General features: G+C 45.4%; 1 protein-coding gene across 4 annotated transcripts in view; it reads right to left on the bottom strand.

Moving 5' to 3' along the window:
• RAI2 (retinoic acid induced 2) overlaps positions 1-13,459 on the bottom strand; it is a 43,956-nt gene extending 30,497 nt beyond the window's left edge. For 2 of the 4 annotated variants that reach the window (XM_041718332.2, XM_030281597.4), the window contains exon 1: positions 13,272-13,439. The gene's annotated coding sequence lies outside the window, so the exon portion shown is untranslated. Of the gene's footprint in view, positions 1-12,685; positions 12,708-13,271 lie in introns of those variants that run through there. The other 2 variants (XR_012057746.1, XM_030281619.4) reach the window with 2 other exon arrangements.
• Positions 13,460-16,142: the final 2,683 nt, after the last annotated feature.

Raw genomic sequence — 16,142 nt, 5'->3', positions numbered from 1 at the left:
TTAACTCCCCAAATTGGCAGAAGACTGGCTTGGACCTACTGCCAGTTTGTGCTCAGGCTCTACTCCCAATAGGCAAGAGATGCTCAGGGCTTCTGGACAGTCATATGCAATACAGTGATTTAATCAAAATTACATGCCAGTTTCACTCTTTAAAGCAAAACTCAAACAGTCAAATAATTAATTATTGCTTTAAATTCTTAAGATCTTTTCTTTAATTCTTAAGATCTTAAGATCTGCATGTGTTCAAAATACTCTAAAGAGAAGAAACAGACTGACATTGTCTTTCGGTCTTTTGGTGGTAGCAAAGCAGATTATTCCTATCATGTTCTGCAGGGGTGCTGTCAAATGCTGTTTCAGGCTATGGGCCAAAACCTACCCCCAGCCCATGTGCTCAGTTCCCACTGGCATCAATGATATCTCCACCATGGACTGACAGCAGTAAATGGGCAGAGATGTGCTGGCTGCTCAAATAGCACGATCTATGCGCTGAATAATTCATTTTAAACTGTTGCACAGATGTCAAAATGTTATTGCTGATTTCTAGCCAGCAGAATGGGCGTTTCTTCTCCTGATACGAGTGTGTCACTGCCTGTAATGCCTGAGAAGATTTGGGGGATGTCTCAGCCAGACAGCAAAGCCCATACATGGCATGCCTGTGAACATACAATTAAAATGATCACTTAAGGCCACCTTTCACTCTCCTCATTAGGATTCTCTTGCAGATGCACTCACCCGTTGCCTTCAAGAAGTTTCAAAAAACAGCTCAAAACATGGCATGGTTACATATGTTAGAGGGTACTCTCCAACAATCACTTCAGCCCTTTGGATTTTTGCTGAAATACCATGGAAAAACTCTAAGTACAAACAACTTAAGTGTCACTGATGAGTTTGGATAAAAAAATAAATCCAGACAAAAAAAAAATAAAGCCCTACCTCTGTAAAGGGGAACAAATAAATGTATCCTATAGAGTTTGTCAGACTAGCCATGAAGAGAACTCTATGGCACAACCAGAAGATCATCCTCTTCTCCAAAAACAAGGAAGAAAAAAGGAGTTTTTCTGTGTTTTTCTGTGTTTCTCCTTTCACTAAACCTGGAGCAGCCAATATGGTGCACTCCGACATTTTCTGGGCACTGGCTTTCCCAGCCAGGTGGGCTCAGCTGCTGATGGCCAGCAGCCACCTCCAGAGTGAGGTGGGAATCCTGTGTGCAGGTGGGCTGGAGATGATAGGAGAAGTGGAAGGAAAATGGGAAAGATACAACGGAGCCATGGGTTTTGAACTGAGGTCAGAGACCAGGGATCTCTGACACAAACCAAACAAGCACATGCACCCCACGCCAGCCCAGAACCATTGCTACTAGGGATGTGTCAGCTGAGAAGTGGGATTTTTCATGCTCCTAGATGGGCTTCTTCACATCTGCTGGTCTGTGTGGAAGCAGACCTAGGCTTAATGAGGTCTAATTTGTTTCAAATCTATAGGTTTCTTTTTAATAATTAACAATCTTCATCACTCAGCAAAGCCATTCCTTATCCCTGACTACTGCTATTAGGAACGAAATTTACTGTGAAATACTGTTAAAATGTGGAAAGCAAGTGACATAATTCACATTTTAATTAAAAAAAAATATATATCACATGAAGCCAAAGCCACAGAAGGAATAATAACAGAATAAGCCCCAAAAAAAACCACTCCAACCCAATGCCTACTCTTCCCCATCACCCACTTTATTCTTGTCATGCTATTTGAATTCTTCTAATTGACTTCTCTTACTGGATGCTCTAAGCCCAAACCATATTTCAGTTTTTCACTCTGCAATTCCAGGAACTAGAGAACGTGTCAGCATCATTACCATGAGCATTACACACCCTCACACACAAGGGTCCAGGAACTACAATTAACACATTAAGAAATAATAACTGCCAAGGGAGCAACAGAAGATAAACAGCATGGAGCTGATGTAGCAAGAATTCTGCTTGGGAAAGGGCTGTCTCTTGGGTAACGGGCAAGGGAGAGGAATTGAAGTGATGTGCAGCACTGCCCATTTACCAGAGAAAACCCCAAAAGCAGTTGAGCTGTTCACACATTAATTTCTTGAAATTTAATTTCACTAAAGTTATTGATGGCTTTAAACTAGATTTCGAAGGAATCTGAAGGCTCTTGTTCTCAAAGAAATAATAATCATGTCCTGTTCCAAAGTTTAAAATTGGTATATGTTTTCTGGTATTTGAAAACCTGCCCTGAAGTGCTGTGTGTTTGTCATTTTCTTGTTCTTTTACAGTAGAAGTGAGAAATACTTATTTCTTTTACCGATACATTAAGATATATTTATTTAAAAAAAATAACAAAAATACCTTTTTCCCACTTGTCAATATCTATTTTTATGATTGCCTGGGTTTTTTGTGGTTTTTTTTTTTTTTTTTGGGTTTGGGTTTTTTTTTAGCTAGTTTATTTATTTTTTTTAATAAATGTAAATAATTGACTTTTCCCAAGGTTTTTTAATGAAAAAAAAAAATTTAGATTCCAGAGTCTTTTATTTAAAGCTTCCATTCTTGAGAATGTTTTGTGTGAGTAGTCCTGCAGAAGCTCCACAATAAAAGCCTGCAAGAGCATGCCAACCATTTGGATACCTATCTATCTTCACCACTGTAACCAACAGAAATCATGGAGCACGCTGCTCCCTTTGGGCATCAGTCTTGCTGCTTTCAGTGGATGGACCAGCCAAAGGCCTTAATACTTTCAGTGAGATTAGGAGCCGAAGGAACACGCTGGCACAGGCGAGGTTTATGAAGTGCTTTGTCTCGTGTCTCTCCCACCTTGGGGCTGCACAGTCACAGAAAACCCAACAAAAATATTGCCATTAAAATAACAGCCTTTACTACACTCACCCAAATCCCTGTGCAGCAAAAGGGAGGCAGAAGAGGCAGAGACACACAGGGCAGGATTAGCAGCTCTGCTCAGACCCACCTTTTGGGAGAGGGGCGATGCCTGTGACCCGTGTGGCGCTCGGGCGTTGGGTTTCTGTGACAGGCGTGATCCCCCCCGCTGCCCCCACGCACGGCTCATCAGTCAACTCAGACATTTCAGCAAATCACATGGCACTTTGTAAAAACATAATTGTTTTTATTTTCCAATTTTCCGTGTTTTGTGTAGAGTGCTGCTGTGTTCAAGCGAAGTGAATAAAAGCATAAACAGCAAGCACCATCTGGAGAACATTCTTCCAGCACACTGAGAAATAGCAGCCGCCTGTGCGCTACCTGCTATAAATAAATGTCATTAAAAAATGTCCAAAAAATTGTTTGTTCCTATTTGATGGAACTGTAGTTAGATAAAATTTTCCTTAACCCTGTCCACAGATACCCAACACCTTCACAGAAAAAAACTCCAAACAGATGTAGATATTTGTCTCTGTGTTAATATGAGTATTACTAACAGAATAGCAACCCTACACATTATTCTAGTAACAGCAACAGAGGCTGCAACTTAAGTGTAACACATGAACAAAGCACTGAAAATCCCAATGCTTTTTAAACTGTACTAGGTTCAAGATATCTCTCAGCCCACTATCAAGACAACAAATAAAATTATTCATTCTCCAAACTAATAGTGTATCAGTTTAGAGGGGAAAAAAAATACCAGAAAGTCCATAATTTATTTTCAGTCTACACAAAGCAACATCTCCCTCTCTGCTGACAAAATACAGACCAAGCTGGCTGTGGGGCTGTGATGAGGCTCTGTGAAGGGTTGGAGTTTGCTGTGTTTGTTTAATCACTGCAATTAGAGCTATGCAAATAATGGAATTGTTTGCTAGAGTGGCAAGGCTGGGGTAAAAAAATTAAAAAGAAGTATTTGGGTTGAGTGATTTAAAAACAATTTTGGTAAAATGAAAAAATGAAACTGTCTAGTTTGTTCTACTCAGATTCAACTCAGAATCCATTCAGTTTGAAATGAAAAATACATTTTCATACTGGAACAAAGCATATGAGCAATTGTCATTTTTCCTTCTTTTTTTTTGTCAGACAAAGATTTTCAGCACCCAGGAGGGGATGCTTAGGAGAGCTTGCTGTTTCTTGGGGAGCGAGCAGAAGATGTGCCTATCCCTTATCCCAGCCTTGGACACACCTCATGCTGTGGTGCAGGGGCAGGGCTGAGCGCTGCATCTTTCTCCCTTGAGGAAGCTGCTGCCAGCCCTTCTCTTCCCCCATGCTCTGCTCTGGGCAGCTGCCCTGCCCAGGAAGGCCAGGCAGGCAGATGTGACTGTGGGAACAGCAGCGCTGCCTTTTCTTGGTTCCATGTGGCTCAGCCACAGCTGGCACTGGGTGGGTGACTCTTCCCAGAGTGGCACAGCCCTCGCAGCCCACACGAGGTTGGGATGTGCTCTGGGATATGGCATGGGGCTGTGTCTGAAGCCTCCCTGATGAGCCACTAGCCACCAGTAGGGAGCAGGATTTGAAGAAATGTTTGTGTTTTTTTCCCTTGTTTTAAACCCTCCTTATTTTGGCAGATGTCATTAAGTGAGAGGAGCAAATTTGTCTTGTTCAACAGCATCCACAAAACCAAGCTGGGTCTCTTTCACAAGAGAGTGACTGAAATTGCTGAGGCTCAGGGCACATCACCAGCATAGTCAGCTACCATCGTTTAAGGGCAAGAGTGCAAGTGATGGACATCAACCAGATCTGGTCCTTCCCTCCAGCTATGGCGCTTTGTCCAAAGCCAAAGTTGTTGAACACTGGTGTGGTCACAGAGCAGCTCTGCTAAAGCCTTGCTTTTGGCTGGGACTGGCCACCATTCCCCTGGAAGCAAAGCCATCATTCCCACCATAATTTATCCTCTGCTTTCATTGGGACTCAATGTATAAGGAACTGCATGAATAGGGATGAGGGTCCAGTCCCTTCCCTGATGAAATCATCGTCTCAAATATAGCAAGGGCAGGAAATGGTAACGTGATTAAGAGTTCTCATTAGCCATGTTCTCCTAATATTTATATTTTAGCTACTTTTATTTACAGAGTCCACTAACACCAGTTAAATTATACACTTTGAAAAAGAATACAAAGCCTGTCTGGAAGTGAATACACAGGACTACTGACTTTGTTAAGATAATAATGATGATTATCGTGATAGATCAGCCTTGATGAATAAGATTTTGCCAGACCAGGTGTGGAGGGAAGGCAGGTGGTGGGAATGTGGCTGTCTGTCCATGCATACACACATGCATGCGTGCATGTGTATGGGGGGGAGGGTTGTTCTTTGTTTTGTTTTTGCCTTTGGTCAAATTCAAACAATGTGCAGTAACAAGAAGTAAATGTCATTTTCCTCCCATCCATCTTAATTTGGCATCCATTTTAAAGCTTACCTTTGACCTTTTAAAATGTTAATACACTTAAGCAGATATAAAAAACATAAAGCTCCTAGAAAAATTAATCACACCCATATCATGATGCTGATCTAAAAATGTATCATCAGTTGTTTTCCTATTTAAAGAAACATTTGTCCAGTGCAACAGCAGCAACGATGCTACAATTACCTATTATTTCCTTTTCAAACAAGTAACCACATTAAATGCTACAGCAAAACCCTTTCAGCATAACCAGCACAACTTACAATGAATCTGTTTTGTTGAGTAACTGCCTAGAATCATTGAAAGGATCCTGAAATGGACCTTGAGAAGTGTCCCATCCCTCAGCCCCAGGCAGGGCCAGTTAAATCTAAACCATTCTTGACAGGAAACCTTATTTAGATTTCCTTTAAGAAGCAGCCTTAAATAGAACTGGAGAAAATTGCACAATTGAAAATATATAATGTATATACATACAAGAAAATAATTTTATATGAGTATTTTATATGAGTATGTATAAAAAAATACAAAGAGACAACCCAGATCTAAATTATAAGTCTCCCTCCTCTGACCACTTCATACCCTCTAACCAAAGAGTCCAAAACAGGAAACTCTAATAAAAACATCTCCTTCCTTTTTAAAAATAAAGGCTACTCAAGTGAGAACCTCAGCTCCTTGGAAATGCAGAGGCATCTCTTCTCAAGAAAATCAGAATTATCAGGTCCCAAAATATTTGGGTCTTTATGCTGCAGAGCAAAGAGCTTTTCAGTTCCACCAAAATGCAAAAAGTAAGAGTGTTGACCAGCCTTTCCAGTAACCAAAGTGAGTCTAAGATATCTGTAGCCTGTTTGTGATCAAGGGCATTCACCCTGTCTCCTGACCTAATCATTTCTGGTGGGAGGCTGCACTAGGTCCCTCCAGGACAGTCACTGCACATCTCTGAGGTTACATGCTATGAACACCGGGATCCATGGCACACTGCCTCATGCTGTTTCCACTTTCCTGTCTGTAGCACTCATGGCAACCAAACTGACAGCTACCTCCATCAATTCAATATCCCCTTTAGAGGACAGAAAGCTGTGGTGACAACCAAAATACATCCTAAAAGAAGTGATGATTTCATAGCTAAACACAGCTGTTACACAAGCATCTAAAAAAATCAGTTAGGGACCTAAACATCAAACCCAAACCAATGGCAGATGCAATTCCTTGATGAGTGAAGAAGTAAATTCCTTGCATCTGTTTTCTTCCACCTACCATCAATAGGTTGTAGCACAACTGGAGCAGTTTTCTGCAAAATGAACACAAGCTTAGGCACAAGGGTGTGGGGAGATGTGAGATACCGAGCTTGGCACCACCAGTCCTGTGAGAGAACAACAGGCCTTGATGTATCCTGCACACACAATGCAGCAGAGCTCTAACGCAGAGCCCAGTGTCTTCTGTCACAGAAGCTTTGTGAACCCACCCTAAGCATACATGGCTTCTCCAGACATGAAAAGGCAAGAGGTAACTCCATCCAGCCCCAGGGACAAGAGATGAACTACAAGCATGTCACATGAGAACAGAAAGGCTCTTCTGTGTGCTCCTTCTTCTAGGATCTGCTTACATGTTCCTACCTCCTTCTGTCCTCCCCTCAGCATCCCACAGCCTGCAGAGCAAGCTTTGGCTACGTCAAGTCCTCTTCTCCCACCTTTTTGCAGGGCAGACCTCCTGGCTGAGAGCTGCCTCAGACCTCCAGCCCCAGCATCAAGGCTGGAGATGAAGACATCTATTATTCAGACAGTGATGCCTGACTTCTTGGTTAAGAAAATCCTGATTAAAAAACAATGTGTTGCTCTTCCTGTTTGCTTTGCAGTGGCCTTGTGTAGATCCAGCTCTACAGCAAGTGATCCATCACCAACAACCAGAAAGATGTGTATCATGCTAAAACAAAAATACTTCGCATTTCACTTTATTTTCTGTCTTCCATTCTCATTGCCCATCTATTCCAATGTTCCTCATTATCTTTTCTTTAACCTAGTTTTTATAGATATATATGGAACACCTAATAGTTTTCTTTTAACCAAGGACCATTTTGTGCAATACTGCCAAATAAGCTTCAAAGAGAATCAAATTTAAAAGAATGAATTCACACTTCTCACTTTGCTACTCCTAACTCTTTATTTCTTGATTTTTTTTGCTTACATGCCACAGTATGTACATGTTCCTTTGTCACATTGTTTGTGAAGTTTATTCACCATGTTCTGATAATCACAGATTGGAACTTCAGTAATACTCCTCTAGTTAATTAGTTTATTTACTAGGCACAGCTTAATAACTGACGAGCTATAAAAAGTTGCTATTGTCTGAATCAGTCACCAAGTAACTAACTTGGCCATTCAGGCAGGGAGAAGTTTTCTTTTCTGAAAGGTGACAAGTAGCTATGTAATGACTTCTATTATTTTCTCAATAAACTCAGAGAAAATAGGACACTGTAGCTAGAAAAACACAGAAAGAGAAATTAGCTGCTACTGTCATTAAGGATTCAGAGGCTGATAAAGAACAGTTGGTGCAATGCAGCTGGAGAGGCTTTTCAGAGTAAAGTGATTATTCTCTGGCCATTAACAAATTATTTTTTCCTGGACTGAAAGATCTGCACTCCTCCAAATAATCTGGCTTTGCTATGAGGAGTACATTGACTGCCAGGGCAGGCAAGAGCCATTGGCCCTCCTGGCGGCCACTACACTTCCACCTCTTTGTTTCCATGTCACAGGAAAAGCACAGAATAATTAAAAGGCTGAACAAGCACATGCAGACATTGGAAGGGAGACTGGTTTTCAATATTAGCTTGACCAAATGAATTTGGAGCTGCACCCAGAATGTTCAGGGACCTGCCCGTAGCAGCCCCACTGAAGCTTAGTGAAGAGTCACAGCAAACTTCCCTCACCTCTCTTGTCAATCAGAGCTCACCCCCAGCCATCAGCTCAAAGATAACACAATGATAAGGCATTTGGGGATACAGTCAGTCAGTCCTGAGGCTTGTTCTGCCATGGGGGAGGTGGGGAGAACCCAAACCCATACCTAGCTTGTCCTGCAAGTCAACCACAGCTGCCTTCCTTCTGCTGTAGTGGCTGCTCTCTAGCCGCTCTACAGGGAGTGGGAGCAATACAGGGACCTGGAAGCTGCTAACCTGAAGGACACTTTTTTTATCAAGAGTGTGGAAGAAACAGGAGACCTAATCCAGACTCTCTGTTTAATTCTTAAGAACATTTAGCCCTCTGATATCTTTTATTTTAGAAGCATTTCCAAATAACTACATGCGCAACTTGAGATCAGTGATGAGTGGTGCCCCTCTCAGGTCCATACTGGGACTGGTATCCTTTGATAACTTCATCAATGACACAAACAGTAGGATCAAGGACACCCTCCACTCTTGTGAGATCCCATCTGGAATACTGCATCCAGCTCTGGGGTCCTCAGTACAGGAAAGATATGGACTTGTTGGAGCAGGTCCAGAGGAGGGCCATAAAGATGATCCGAAGGCTGGAGCATCTCTCCTATGAGGACAGGCTGAGACAGCTGGGGCTGTTCATCCTGGAGAAGAGAAGGCTCCAGGAAAACCTTACAGCACCTTCCAATACCTAACAAGGACCGACAGGACAGACCACTGGGACAGATGTTTTAGCAGGGCAAGGGGTAATGGTCTTAAACTAGGGTCAATTTAAACGGGACATAAGGAAGAATTTTTTTACTGAGAGTGGGGAGACACTGCAACTTGCCCAGAGAGGTGGCAAATGTCCTATGCCTGGAAACATTCCAAGTCAGGTTGGACAGGGCTCTGAGCAACCTAATCTAGCTGAAGATGTCCCTGCTTACTGCAGGGGGTTGGACTAGATGACCTGTAACGTCCCTTCTAATCTAACGAGTCTGTGATTCTATTAACTAGGAAATACAAAAGAATGCTGGAAACACATCCTGCTCAGAGGGATCCAGTCACTAAAACCCAAAGCCAGCAACTGACTGTGGAGCTACAGCTTACATAAGGGTCCCCAAGACACCCAGCCACCCGCAGGACTGGCAAAATCCTGCAGATGTGACCCTGTAAACTCACCTCCTCCATGTTACAGCACTGCTCTGTATACCAAAGGACAGAATGGACAGAACTGGGTGGGGGTGGGAAAAAAGAAAGCCAGAACTAACAAGCTGCATTAAATCACGCAGCAGAGCAGCTCCTCCACAGAGAGGCCTATTTACAGAGTAGCTCAGTGCCCTGGGAGGGATGGGCAATATTGCAAACCCAGGAAAGGAAATTCCCTAGGAGAACTGAGACAGGCTAACAAAGATCCCTGCAGCCCAGGACCTCTCATACAGTCACCTCTTTTTTGAAATCTAGAGTCTGCTGGGAGAATTTAGGCCTACGGCTTTGAACACAAGATAAGGAAAACTTTTTCATCCTGAAAACAGACTGTGAAACTCAAGCAATGCTGGGAAGTGTTTCACTGTATTGTTATTCTGTAGATGCTGTTTCTGGAGGCAGGACCCAGCACAGCCTGATCTCAAAACAAAGCCATCCGTGGCTAGCGCCTCACATCACCAACCATCTCCTTCCTCTTGAAATAAAATAAAATAAAAGCAAGTACCCCCATAAATCATTCATCCATCCCAGTTTCATAACAAGAATATTTGTCAGCTCCCATTTTACGTCCCTTTCTCTGTCTGCCTGTTCTACAAAGCCACCATTTCAGCTGCCTGTGCATACAGACCAGCAAGTACACAGCACCACAACAGCTCCCACATTCCCATCCTCCTGCCTGCAAAGACGACGGACACCTCTCCTCCACAAACCCTCACCTGCATTGCCATAGATTTTTCAGGAGATTTTTAAAAATATCTTTTTTTTTTTTTTTTTTATCAGTAGCTCTGGGGCACCCATCAGAGGTACTTCAGCTACTGTAAAAATCACATGATTTATGTAAAAGTAATTGAGGTTAAACTATCTGCCACATCAAACTCTTCACATTTGGCCCCATCTTTAGGACCTAGAAACATCTGAAATAAATAAAGCCATGTGTCATTTAACAAGGTCTGGGCTTAATTAGGATCGTTCTGGATTTTATGGGAAAAGCTTTGTCCTGGCAGCTTTACATAGCTAGTCTATCACTTGTAAGGTTATCTGCTTTTTTTTTTTTTTCTTTAGTACCTACATCAAAATACTTTTCCACACAGCTTTTCCTTTTTTTTTCCATCCTCCAACCAGCCGGATGACAACCGCTCCTTATCTTTGGCTGTCTTCCATGCTAAAATAAGAATGCCGTTGTTATGCCGAGGGAGCTGCACCCTTCCACCTCCGTTGCCTCCCGACCAGCACGCAGCTGGCTGTGCTGGAATGCCCGAGGTCCCATTTTCTGATCATTTTTCTGTGACATTGTTGCAATTTACCCTTTAGCGATAATTTCTATTTCTAAATCACGCCAGGCCTCTCGTGCCATGCGTTTTGTAGCCTCAAGTGACAGTGTGTGTTCTGAAGAGCTGGTGATCCTCAGCCCATCCCTACTGCCACTTGCTTCCCTGGCCTGACGTAGGTTCCCCAACACGAGGGCGAGCACGCAGCCAGACACAGCTCGAAGGGCGCCGGGCGATTCCATCAGCAGCAGAGAATGACTGGATTAGAAGAGGAGCAGGATTAGAGATTGATGAGTTGCTGTGAGGCTGCTATGTCTGTATGATTGGCTCCAGCAGCAGTATTTGAATGTCAAACTGTGTCCCCGCGGAGCAGAGAGGTACCACCTACACTGGGTTTCAGAGTGCTGTGTGCAAGGCAGCTGGTGGCAAGTAAGGGGTTTGAGTTGGGGTCTGAACAGACAGCCCTGCTCAGATGAGACCTGGGCAGGTCAGGCAGAGATTAGGAGAGAGGGAAACGTGGAATGATTTGCCCACAGCTACACTGGCAGCTTGAGTCAGAGGCAGAAACGGGAGCCAGATTTAAAAAAAAAAAAAATTAGTTCCTCATGCAGGAGATGAGCCAGCAGCCTTTGTTACATCTAAATGCATTTTTTCCCCTGTAATTCATACTGCTGCAGGCTCTGCACAGTGAACTCAGCATCCTGAAGTTGTAGGGTGCTCAGTGTGACCTGCTGATTGCACACGCCAAGCTCACTACACGACCAGCTCCATTCTCCAGCCCATGCCTACAATGCAATCCGTGCATGTTGCAAAAGCATTTGCTTTTTTTTTGTTCGGAAGTGACCAGGACCCTGCAAAACCCATCACTGAGGTGATTTCCAGCCTGACCCAGATAGCTCTGGATGCTGGATTGCCTCCAGAATTTAGTGTATACACAGAAACTCAGCAGCACTCTCCAGTCAACTCAAAGAGTTATCCCCTCTTCAAATTTGGCTTCAATCATCTCTGAAGGTGAAAGAGACTTCAGCTTCTCCTATTGGAGCTCCTCACAGAAATACTATAAAATTCATCAACGATACCAAGGACAAAATAGTGAGGATGCATTAATTGATCAGGTTGCTCTAGCAGAGTGGTGCAGGAAACCATCCTGCCTATCAGCAGCCTCCTCTGCTAGTTACTGTAGTTACATCTGATTAACCGGGGCCACTCACAGCGTCATGAAATGGAAGGAAAGGCTTTCCAAATTTACATATTAAAAAAACGGAGGTGTGCTGATTTCTGTCCTATGGAGGGTTTCAGACATAACATTAGTAATCAGTAGCGTATTTGTGAGGAAGCCTTTACTTTGAATGCCAAGCCGATTTGCTAATGATGAATGACATGAAAGGTTACTTAGGAAAAAAGAAAAACATTTCCTCATCAAGTTTAAACGGAAAATACCTGAAGAATTAATGGGCAACCAGATACTCTTTCCTCTTTAACAATACACCCCCGTTAGACAATATATATACTTTGAATCCCGCATTTTAATAATTTTTCTTTTTAGAAAAATAATTCCGACGGAGAACGTGCAAGAAAACTACCATCAACAGCGGTAAATAAACCGAAGCCGAACCAATCTCTCAAAAAAAGAGGTTTGTTGGGGATTGAATGAGAGAAGGAGAATAACTGCCCTGCATCCCCCCGGAGGGATGCAGAACTTCTGGAGCACGACACTTCACCCTGGCATTCACCGCCACGTACGCCCGGACCGCTGCGACGCCGGCGCAGATGACCCACGCCCCGCGACAGCCTCGTCCAGAAAAAGCCATTAAGGGAGCCGCAGGTGACAGTCCATCCTCCTGGCAGACTTCGCCAGGAAGCCCGGCGACAGCGGGAGGAATTTCTGCCCTAACTTCGGAAGGGTAAATTCTCCTCCCGCTTCTCGCCTGTGACCGGCTACGCGAGGGACCCCAAATCATCCCATTACCGCCCATCTTGAAATCCATCCTGCACGTTTCCAGCCTCCTTTCCCGGAGCGCGGAGCGGGCGCGGAACGCCGCCGCGGCCCCGCCGTGCGCGCTCCGCCGCCCGGGGCAGGAGCCGCGGGGGGCGATGCCCGGCCGCGACCCGCGCCGCTCCTCCCGCGCACCCACGGCCGGGATTTCGGAGAAGTTGCGCAGGCAGCGGGAGGAGGAGGAGGAGGAGGAAGGGCGGGGGTGGGGTGGGTGGCTCTGCTCGAGCGGTCACGGTCTCGCCCCGTCCCTTTCCCCGCCGCGGTCCCTCCGCGCCCCCCCACCGCCGCCGCAGCCCCACTGCCGGGACAACCCGCACAAAGCCGCCGCCGCCGCCACCGGGATCTCGCTGCGCCCGCTCGGCGCCACCAGAAACAATAGTCACGGGCCGAAGCCGGGACCGCGGGGCCGCCGCCCTCCCCACGGTACCGCAGCGCCCGGCCGCCGGTGGGAAGAAGGCTTGGGGGGGGTGGGATTCCCGCAAAACGCCGCCGCCCGGCCAACCTGTCACCGCTCCACCCGCCCTGGGCTGTCGGTGCGCATCCGCTGCGCGGCACCTACCTCCTGTGGAGGGTGCGGCAGCCCCTAGCTGGGCTCCATGGGGCCGCAGCCGCCGCCCGCTCTGTCAAGCGCGGCCGCCGCCGCCGGGGACGCGCCGCCCTGCCCTGCCCGGTACCGCGTCCCGCTCCCCCCGCGCCGGGCGGGCCGGGGCGGGGCGAGCGCCGGGGGCGGGGCCGCCCAACCTGCGCCACGCCCGGCAGCGCCGCCCCCGCGCCCGCCGCGCCGCGGGGAACAGCGGGGAGCCGCGGGGAGCAGCGGGGTTCCGCGGAGTCCCGGGAGCCGCAGCGGCGCGGACGCTCGGGAGGATGCTGCAGCAGGCAGCGTCATCATCTTTCATAAATCTCCTGGGTTTTTTGCGCCCTGCTTGCTTGAAGTTTTGACCTTGTCTCCTCTGCGTTTATCTCGGATTGACCACGATTCTGACTTCCTGTTTTTCTTTATTCCCCTTCCACCTCTTTGCCTTTTTTAATTCCTCCTCCCCACCCCCCCACCCCCCCCGATCTTTTCCATCCTCGCTTTCCCTTGTCCCCATTTTCCCATCAGACTCTGAATGTCCCATGCTTCTTGACCTCAGTCTCTGGGCTTTAAAACGCTTTTTCAAGGGCAAAATAGTTTTTTTGTGGGTTTCAAATCGCTGTTAAGTGTCGCCAGCAGCTTATTGGAAGGTGCAGTGCATTAAACTAAATCCATGGCTAGTATTACATAATATGCCCTCGAATGTACGTAAAAGATGATTGTAATTCCATCTGGATTTCTGTTGATATTAGCAAACCGCTCAAGATTTCCTCTTGTGGTTTAATGGGCTTTTCAAAACCTTTGACTGATGCTGGATCAATCAGCTTATGATTTAAGAAAGGGTAAAGCACACACACTCATGACATCGTAGGAATTAGTGAAAGAAGAAAAAAAAAACTTAGTAGGTCATCTGCCTAATCCATCTTCCAAAAGAGAGTAGGAATGTCCCCCATACAATAATTTATGGGCATTTGTCTAGTTTTCTTTCAAATGCTCCAAATATGTGGCTTCCTCATTGCCCATAGGAATTTAGGTCAAGCTGCCTGAGAAGGAATTTTGTAGCATCTTGGGATTTAAAATCCACTACTGTTATTCCAAGGTGGGTTTTTTGGTTTTGTTTTTTTGTTGTTGTTTTTGGGTTTTGGTGGTTTTTTTTTTTTGGGGGGGGGGGGGTTGGGTTATTTTTGTTTGGTTTTTTTTTTTCCCCAGACAGCACAACTGTACAGTTGCAGTTGGTCATTTCTTTCTTGCCCATCATCATGGAAGGATTTTGGCCGTCACTTTCCTTAGGTTGAGAGCCCAGGGACATACACAGCTGAGAAAATGTCAGCTTCATGCTCAGTGTGGCCAAAAGAGTGACTCAAATGTCAGGACTTGTTAGGAGAGCAACAAAGAGGAAAAGATTTTACACTGGAAAATGTGTGCTGGACCTGTGCGCTCAATACTGCAGGAATTCCGGTCTCACCTTCTCAAAAAGGACATAGCAGAGCTGTAAAAGATTTGGAGGAGGCCAGCAGTGATAATCCATGGCTTGAAAGGGTTTTCAGGTTAGGTACATGTACAGGGGCAAGAGGTACCAGAGGGGAGATGTGACAGAGGTTCCTCAAAGCTCGAGCAGCATGGAGAGGGTGAGCAGGGACTGGTGGCCCTGGCTTCCAGCACAAAAGGGAGAGGCTATTAACAGGAACACCTGACTGTACAGAGGTGATTCTTTGTGCAAACACAGCTGTGGAGCCCTTTGCCATCTGACAGCAGGCAGTTGGTGTCATTCTGAGGGAGAAATTAATTAATTAACAGGAGAGAAATCCAAGAGAGCAACCAAATCAAAGCTTTCTCAGAAAGGTCCCTCCATGACAAATGGCTCATGGCTGGGCTTGCTCTGCTTTTGCCCTTTCCCCTTGGTGTGTGTTGATAGTCACTGGTCACCTGGCAGCAGTGCATATACCTCTCAGATTTAATGTTACAGCTGTGTTAGTTTTGTGCTGCCCACAGCTTTCCTAATGCCCTTACTGCATAGATTTGAGTAGTAAAAGGGATGAGTGGTTTCAGGGGGAGAATGTTGCTGGTGTACCAACATGTGGCATATCATGGAAGTAAGAATCATCAAAACCCACTGAAAAAAACATCATTATGCACTGAGTCACCGAAGAGAGCGAGCACTGGTTGCAAAGAAGTTTCTGTCACTCTTCTAAAATGTGACAGAAATAATCAAATCTAGCTGTGGCCTGGGGACAGTGACCTTAATTTAAAATCAATCAAAAATCCCTCTCTCAATGGCAGCTGATTGTCCCAGACTGATGCCCTCCCAGGCCTGCCATTGTCAGTGCTGTTACACAAGTGGGTAAGCATTGTGTTGTCTCCTTGTCTTCCCTCCTCCTCCATGTCTTTGAAGCTGCGACAGCATGGTCTCAAGCATCTCTGTGTTTCTGCCAGAAGAATTTTTTCCATGCATTAATTTATAAATCTGTACATGTATGTCTCAGTAGGGCTGTTTTATCCATGCAGCTTCTCCAGAAATTTGCCAGTTCAATATTGTATCTTGGTACAAAAAACTAGCTCTGGTGAGGTGGGTTGCCACACAGGAGGCAAACTACAGCAAGAATGAAAATGAAAGAGCCTAAACTATGTATGTGAATGACCTTGGTCAAGTGACTCACGGTCGTAGTCTTTTATGGGACTGATCCCATAGACTGTTTCCACATTGTTTGTGCAGGATCATGTATTCAGGTAGATCAGGATAATCATCATCTGCCTGTGAGGTTGCTCTACCTCCACCTAAGTCTCAGCACGAATTCACGTATGTGGAGCTCCTCAGCTCCCATATAAACTGTGTTCTGAAGTTGGGTGTCTAAGGTA

This window comes from Taeniopygia guttata, chromosome 1, assembly GCF_048771995.1.
Source record: "Taeniopygia guttata chromosome 1, bTaeGut7.mat, whole genome shotgun sequence".
Taxonomy (NCBI): Eukaryota; Metazoa; Chordata; class Aves; order Passeriformes; family Estrildidae; genus Taeniopygia; species Taeniopygia guttata.
This window is presented reverse-complemented; position numbering and strand designations above follow the sequence as displayed.